Source organism: Chenopodium album, chromosome 6 (assembly GCF_948465745.1).
Source record: "Chenopodium album chromosome 6, dcCheAlbu1.1, whole genome shotgun sequence".
NCBI classification, from domain to species: domain Eukaryota; kingdom Viridiplantae; phylum Streptophyta; class Magnoliopsida; order Caryophyllales; family Amaranthaceae; genus Chenopodium; species Chenopodium album.
This window is the reverse complement of record NC_137839.1, coordinates 18152210-18160659: the sequence shown is the minus strand read 5'-3', so window position 1 is coordinate 18160659 and position 8450 is coordinate 18152210.

Sequence of the window (8450 nt, the reverse complement as noted above, 5' to 3'; positions counted from 1 at the left end):
TCTTCAAGTACTCAAAGGAGTCCATACTTTACTCGTGGTTCTATCCTTAAGCCAAGGCGTGAAATGTAGAACTGTTTGAGGGTTTGGCCCCAAATCAACTCTACTTTATTTAATTTAATTTAATTATTGTTTTATTATTTCCTTGAAGTTACTAACTCGTTTATTATTTTGTAGTTGCAAACAAACAGAATCAAAGTAAGAGTCATGCTCCTTTTATTTTTATTATTTTTCTAACGATTTTATGTTGTTGGAATTGTGATTAAATTGGTTTTGATGTTAATGTTGTTCTATTATTTTTATTGATCACCATATTGCATGTTTAAAGGGAATATGTAATTGAAAATCACGCCTAATAAGATAATTTAGACAACCGGTTTAGGATCCTTTTTAATCTTGTTGTTTAATCAAGTGATCACCAAAATTTTAGAATTATATGTGCATTAATATTCAACCAATTTAGCTAAATAATAGTTTGGAGCAAATTGAATCTTTGTTTGTATGCCTTTGAGATCACAGGAATGCTTTTCAATATAAGAATCGAGTAGAGGCCAATACGGGCGAATGTGACTCCATGACTCACTTCGTACCATCATCCCCGATCCTCCTTTCGTGGTTCCGAACCATATGGAGTTAGTAATCTCATGGATTATGAATGGGGTGTAACCTTCACGGGTCAATCGTTGTTGCCTATCGTTGTCCCTTATTCGTGGTTGCCTTTTATGATCCGTGAACGGTTTACAAGTTCCTTAAAAACTTGTTGGCGGCTCCCTACTTTCCTTGTCCCTAATCGTATTATGTCAATTCCCACTTCCTATGAGTGCCAAGCATATTCACAACATGCTTTAACGTAGGCGCACTTCAAACGACGCCTACAATTTGGCGACTCTACTGGGGAGGATTCTTAATTATTTATCGATTTGAGTGATCGGTATTTAATTAAGATGAGTGGATGAGACGTGAAAGATTCTTGAAAAAATATTCCTGTGATTAATTTGGCATTTTTGCATCTGCATAGACGTTTTAACGTCGCATTCAGGTCTATCCCGTAGGAAAAATTGTATAACTTGGTTGCGCGCGAAGGAAAACAAGGCACCAGTCAGATCTTCTGACTGCCGTGCCACGGCAGAATCTGTCGTGTCACGGTACAGTGCACCGTCTGACGGTGCTCAGTACCGTGACACGGGAATTTTTGTCGTGTCACGGCAATCCTAAAATCAGTCCGGTGGCTTATTTTCTTTCCTCACAGTCGACTTCCTTCGATTTTTCTGAAAAAACGTATGTGTTCTACATGCGTCTTAGCCCCGGGGGATTTAAGCACTATCGACCCAAAAACGCTCATGGCAATAAGGGTGCATCCGAGTTATTAAATCCACCCAAACCATGGAGTCGAGTTCGATTTCATCACGAACTCGCGGAGCCGCCCGTTGGCATACACCCTCAAGGGAGGCTGCCTTGCTAACGCGTCCAAACTCTTAACCATGGTACCCTTTTGACACCCAAAGCTTGACCAATAGTTGAACATAGATCTTGACTCTAGGTTGCGAACTTTTTTTTATCATCGTGCCTAAATGCTATGTGGTTGTTTGGTGCTAACCTTCATGTGTTTGCTCTTTTGTTTAACCCATGACCGAGGGTTTTTTATTCTCACATAGTAATTAGTACGGACCTAAAATCGGTTAAAATCTGGAAAAATCACAAAACTGACCTGGAACTGCGCACCGTGTCACGGCATGTTTTGCCGCGCCACGGTGAACAGTACCGTGACACGGTGCCCAGGAAAGGTGTCCTGTCAGTCTTTTTTCGATTTTTGTGCGTACATATGTGAATGATGTGTCCAGTTTGGTGTCATGTCTAGCTATACGGTCAAAACACGCGTCTATAACCTTACTTAATCACTCACATATTGTGATCACACACTTTTTTTTCTTTAAGTCGTGCATCACTTTTTGACCGTATTTTAGGGAAGTCTTATTTTTGTGTCTTTTTTTTTTCGGAGTAAGTCGCATGGTATCCTCCTATATGTTTTTTTTTAAAAAAAAATAAAATAAAATAAAATAAAAGTAGAATTTCAAAACTATAGATTTTTTAATAAAAAAAAAAAATTCTTTTTTCTTTTTAATCCGGATGGATTAAGGTTAAGTTTGGTCATTAAAGGTGTGTTTGTTTCGGTGTCACAGCACTTGGTCAAGAAGCAGGGGTAGATTGTTACGGTTCGAGTCCATACCTCTGCAACCTCTTATACCAAAGAGGCGTACAAGGAAACCACCTCAATCATCTCCACAAAATCCATCTCCAGTCTACTTTCAACCAATGGCCACTAAGGAAGACATCGAGAACCTCAACAGGACAATTGAAAGATTGTCTGACATGATGTAGACACTCACCACTAGAGTCAGCACGGTGGAACAAGACAATCAAAACAATGTCACTACTGCTGCAATGGACAAGATTAAGGAACAGATGAGCAAGATTTCTGAAGAGTTCACTTATGTGGAACAGCCTGTCACCTCTTCGTCCATAAGAGACAAGCTTCCTGAGAAGTTTTCCACTGCTGACATTCCCAAATTCAAGCCTACTGATAATCCGCTTTTCCATTTGAAGGCTTTTTCTGCAACTATGGCTCTTAAGGGAGTAGATGTGACACTCTTCCCTACGGTGTTCCCTCTTTCCTTGGAGCATGCCTGTCAACAGTGGTTCTATTCTTTGGAATCCAAACATGTCGCGACCTGGGAGGATGTTGCTGAAAGCTTTATGAATCGCTACAAATGTAACATTCAGGCCAAGACTTCTGAACATGAACTCTCCATTCTCAAACAGAAAGAGAATGAAGGCTTCACCACTTACTTAAGCAGATGGAGGGAAACAGTTGCGCTCCTGGTGGATCCCCCCAAGGAGAAAGAAATGGTTCGCTTGTTCATTGCCAATCTGACTCATAAGTACAAGCAACACTTGAAGTTTCTGCCTCTGAGTACCTTTGAAGCTGTATACGATATTGGAATCAATATCGAGGATGAACTAATGAAGTCTGTTGATAGCAACAATAATAACAACACTTGGAAAAACAAGAAGAACGACACTCCTTCTTCTTCGTCTTCTAAGCCCAATAATGCTATCAACAATATCAATATCAATAATGTGCTGGCCCTTAATGCTCCTCCTCAAAGATTCGAAAGGCAAAGGAGGGTTTACACGCCTTTGGGAATGACTTATGATGCTGCTTATGACCGTTTGCATGGTCAGGGACTGATTATGCCAATCGGACCATTTCCAGAACCTCGACCTGAGAATAGGACCGCTAGCTATGACCCCAATGCTTATTGCAAGTTTCATCAAGGCAAGGGTCATAACACTGAGAATTGTTGGAGGCAGAAGGATGCAATCCAAGACCTGATCGATGCTAATCAACTTCATGTCCCTCCAGGGGGCAAGAAGCCTAACATTCAAACAGGTCCTCTTTCTGATGCTTTGGCTATCATGGGAGATGAAATCTCATTTGATCCGTCGATACTCATTCAACCTGTGAATGAACCTGTGCCGGAAGTTGTGTTTATCTCAAGTACTGAAGAAGTGAATGGGATTTGGGATAGTGATGATGAAGACGTCTATCTCAAGGATATAGCCTGTTCATCTCTTGGCACAAGTGAAGATGTTTGGGGGGACTTTGAGGTCAAGGTTCTCACTAGAAGTGGACGGTTTCAACAACCTAATCCACCTCCACCTCCACCACAATCAAATCCGATAGTTGATCCCATCGACCCTGTGAACAGCGATGTGGTCAAACAACTGCAAAAGACCAAGGTGGAGATGAATGTATGGAAGCTTTTGGCCACTTCCCACGAGCATCGAAAAGCTGTGATGAATGCTCTGGTGAAGATAGGATTTGATGATGACATGACTCCTCAAGGACTGGTCAACTTTCTCACTACTGAATTGCCAAGTACTAGCAATCTGATTTCGTTTTCTGATAAGGATCTGCCCCCGAAAGGGGACCAACATAATAAGGCCTTACACCTCACTGTGGTGTGTAAGCAAATGAATGTTCCTATGAGCCTGGTTGATAATGGCTCTACAATCAATGTGTGACCACTCTGTACTGCAAAGAAGTTGGGCATAAAGAATGAAGAACTGACTCCCTCCACTCAAGGGATTCGCGCTTATGATAATACTCGTCGTCAAGCCGTAGGTACTATCATACTGAATATAACTACTGGGGCCATTGAACGTCGTACCAAATTTCAGGTGGTGGATACTAAGGCCTCTTTCAATCTGTTGTTAGGACGCCCTTGGGTTCATGAGCTAAAGGCGATTCCATCATCGCTGCACCAGAAAGTGAAAGCCATAGTTGGAGGGGTTCCGATTACTATTGATGCTTCTCCTATGCGCATTCAAGTTATTGATACTCCTATCGTCCATGTTGAACATGACGAAGAAGATGAAGATCTTTGGGGGTTTTCACTTGATGATGTTCTTGTGATTGAAGAGGAGGAAAAGTTCCATCTCGACTTCGATCTCTATTCAAACACCAATATCAATGCCATTCTGAAGAAGCAAGGTCATTTCCCTGGAATGACCCTTGGACTCAAGAAGAAAATGGCTGAATCTTGGGGCCATCCTGGTGCACTCAAGAAGGATACTTTTGGCTTGGGATTAAAGCCAACAAAAGAATATGTGAAACAAGCTTTATTGAAGATGAAGGCTCGCAATAATGCTCGAATCGCGAAGACGGAAATGGCCATGGATCCATATCCGTTCACCCTCAATGGCTAGTACATCAAAGAAGGGGAAGAATTCCCATGCTATGAATTCCCTGAGCCATTCGTCCATGATGGGATCCGTGAACCAAGATTCGAGGTGTTCCTTGATTGTGACTTTGTTGATGAAGACGAAGAGCTCTTCACAACCGAGAAGCCAGCTAGCCTGAACTCTGATGATTTAGGAATCAACCTGCTTTTTAGAATGGAGAAAAGTGAGTCTAAGCCGGTCCGCAATGATAACTCCGAGCTCGTTCAAGCTGTCATAGCAAAAAAGGATTTTGACCCCTCCAAGTTAATCGTCCAAGCTGACAACATTTCAAGGGGATGGCGCAAGACATTGAGGATCACTACGCCGAGTGGAGAGAAGTTGGAAATAACCGCTGGCACGGGTCCTATGTTTGATGAGTCTGAGTCATCTAGGTCCGAGTCCGAGTCTGAGTCTAAGTCTGTAGACGAGTCCTTAGAGTCTGAGGCCGACCCTCTTTCTGCCATAGAGTTCAACCCTGAGTCTCTTGTTGAGTCCTCTCTTTCTAGTCCTAATAATTCCGGTGAGGTCGCACCCGACCTTTCCCCTCTTGATGTATTAGCCAATGAATTCAATAAAATGAGTACCTTTGCTTATGATGCGTGTCATTCCCCTAGCCCTGATCATTATTGCTTTGCTAATGATAAAAATGATAAAGAAATAATAAAATCGAAGATACAGAAACAGTTAACATTTCCAATGATACGACTGTTAAAGAAGTAAAAATTGGATTAACACTAAGTCAAGATGAACGCAAAGATCTAATTAACTTGCTTAGTGAATTTGTTGATGTATTTGCTTGGTCATACCAAGATATGCCAGGAATTGACAGGGATATAGCTCAGCATACGATACCACTCATTTCAGGTATGAAGCCTGTCAAACAAAAGCTGCGCCGCATGAAACCCGATGTGGCTCTCAAAATCAAGGAAGAAATCAGGAAGCAGTTGGCCGCAGGTTTCATCAGAGTATCCAAATATCCAGAATGGATAGCAAATGTGGTTCCGGTTCCAAAGATGGATGGAAGGGTTAGAATGTGTGTTGATTACAGGGATCTCAATAAAGCAAGCCCAAAAGATGGGTTCCCTCTACCTCACATTGACATTCTGGTCGATAATACAGCAAACCATACACTCCTGTCATTCATGGATGGTTACACCGGATATAATCAAGTATTGATGGCCGAAGAAGACATGGAGAAAACCACATTCATCACGCAATGGGGTACATATTGCTATACGGTAATGCCATTCGGGTTGAAAAACGCGGGTGCCACCTACCAAAGAGCAACTACAGCATTGTTACACGACATGATGCACAAAGAGGTGGAGGTCTATGTCGATGATATGATCGTTAAGTCTAAAGATCGCCCAGGCCATATTATTTCACTTCGCAAGTTCTTTGAAAGACTCCGCAAGTACAACATGAGATTAAATCCAACAAAATGTGCATTCAGAGTCACGACAGGCAAATTACTTGGATACGTGATCAGTTCTCGAGGGATTGAAATAGATCCTACAAAAGTAAAGGTGATCATGGCCATGCCACCACCCAAAAATGAGAAGGAGATTCGGGGTTTCATTGGAAGGTTGTAGTATATAAGTAGGTTCATATCAAAGCTCACAGCAATATGTGAACCTATATTCAAGAAGCTCAAGAAAAATGTCCCAGTCACATGGGATGACGATTGCCAAAAGGCTTTCGACAAAATCAAAGAGTATTTGGCAAACCCACCCGTGCTAGCACCAGCAATACCTGACTTTCCTCTTCGACTCTACCTTACGGTCACAAGAGAAACGATGGGAGCAATGCTAGCACAAGATATCGAAAGCAAGGAGAATGCAATCTATTACTTGAGCAAGAAACTTCAAGGATATGAGACGCGATACACACCGCTTGAGAAGTTGTGTCTCGCACTTGTATGGGCCGCACAGAAACTAAGACATTACATGCTCACTCATACAGTGCATGTCGTGTCCAGAATGGATCCTCTCAAATACTTGTTCGAAAAAGCAACACTCATTGGCAGATTATCAAGGTGGATAGTCAATCTTGCTCAGTTTGACTTGAGATTTGTGCCACAAAAAGCCATCAAAGGTTCTGCGGTTTCTGACTTCTTAGCAGACTTTCCGCTAGAAGAAGTTGAAAAAGAAGAAGATGAGTACGATTTCCCTGACGAAGATTTACTCATGACCGAAGATGATAGCTGGACGCTCTATTTCGATGGAGCTTCAACCAAAAAGGATGTGGTATAGGAGTCTTGCTCGTATCACCCAATGAAGAGCACATCCCAATTTCCATGAAGCTCGACTTTGATGTCACCAACTATGCCGCAGAATATGAAGCATGCATTTTGGGGTTAGAATAGTTGTCGCCTTGGGAATTAAGAAACTCATAATCTATGGTGATTCTTCACTCATCATTAACCAAATCTCCAAGAGATGGAAAGTGAGAAGTGAAAGTCTCGCTACGTATCAAGCTCATTTAGAAACTCTCACGGAGCAACTAGATGAAGTGGAATATACGTATTTGCCAAGAGAAGAAAACCAATTCGCCGACGCACTAGCTAAATTAGCATCAATGGTGCGAATTCCAACTGATACAATCAGAATGCCATTGACCATAGAAAGAAGATATGAGCCGGCTTATGTTCACGCACTGGACAATGAACAAGAACCACAAGAAGAAGATGAAGAGCCATGGTATACAGACATCCTTAATTATGTGACAAGAGGAGAATACCCTCCTAATACTGATAAAAGGGCACGCCGTGCTTTGAGGCTCTTGGCCTCACAGTATGTGCTCATCAGGGGAGAACTCCAAAAGAGAACTGCAATGGGAAGAAATCTCTTATGCATAGCCAAGAGAGAAGCACATAAAACCATGGAAAACCTTCATGCCGGTATATGTGGAACACACATGAATGCAAAGATGTTAGTCCAAAAGATTCAACGACAAGGTTACTATTGGACTACTATGGAGAGAGATTGTCACGAATACGTTAAGAAATGTATGAAGTGTCAAGTCTACGCAAATTTACAGCACGTTCCACCTTCGCTTCTATACACATATACTTCTCCATGGCCTTTCTCCACTTGGGGCATCGACATCATTGGAAAAATAACACCACCAGGACAAGGGGAGCATGAATTCATTCTCGTAGCAATCGACTATTTCACCAAATGGGTCGAAGCTGCCTCATATGCTAAGCTGACGGCGAAACATGTAGCTCAATTCGTTGAGAAAAATATCATATGCCGCTATGGGGCACCACATGAGATGATCAGTGATAATGCAACACATTTCCAAGCCGAATGCACGGAATTATTACAGAAATATCATATCAAGCATCACAGATCATCACCTTACAGACCACAAACAAATGGTGCAGTCGAATCGGCCAACAAAAATGTGAAAACTATCATTGAAAAAATGACAGAAAATTACAAAGATTGGCCAAGTAAGCTACATTTTGCCCTTTGGGGTTATCGAACCTCTGTTCGTACATCAACGGGGGCTACCCCTTTCTCTTTGGTCTATGGAGTTGAAGCTGTACAACCAATCGAACTCGAAATCCCTTCTCTTTGAATCGCATTGGAAAGCCAACTAGATGAAGTCGACTGGATTAGAGCAAGATACGACGAACTTGTCTTACTTGATGAAAAACGCTT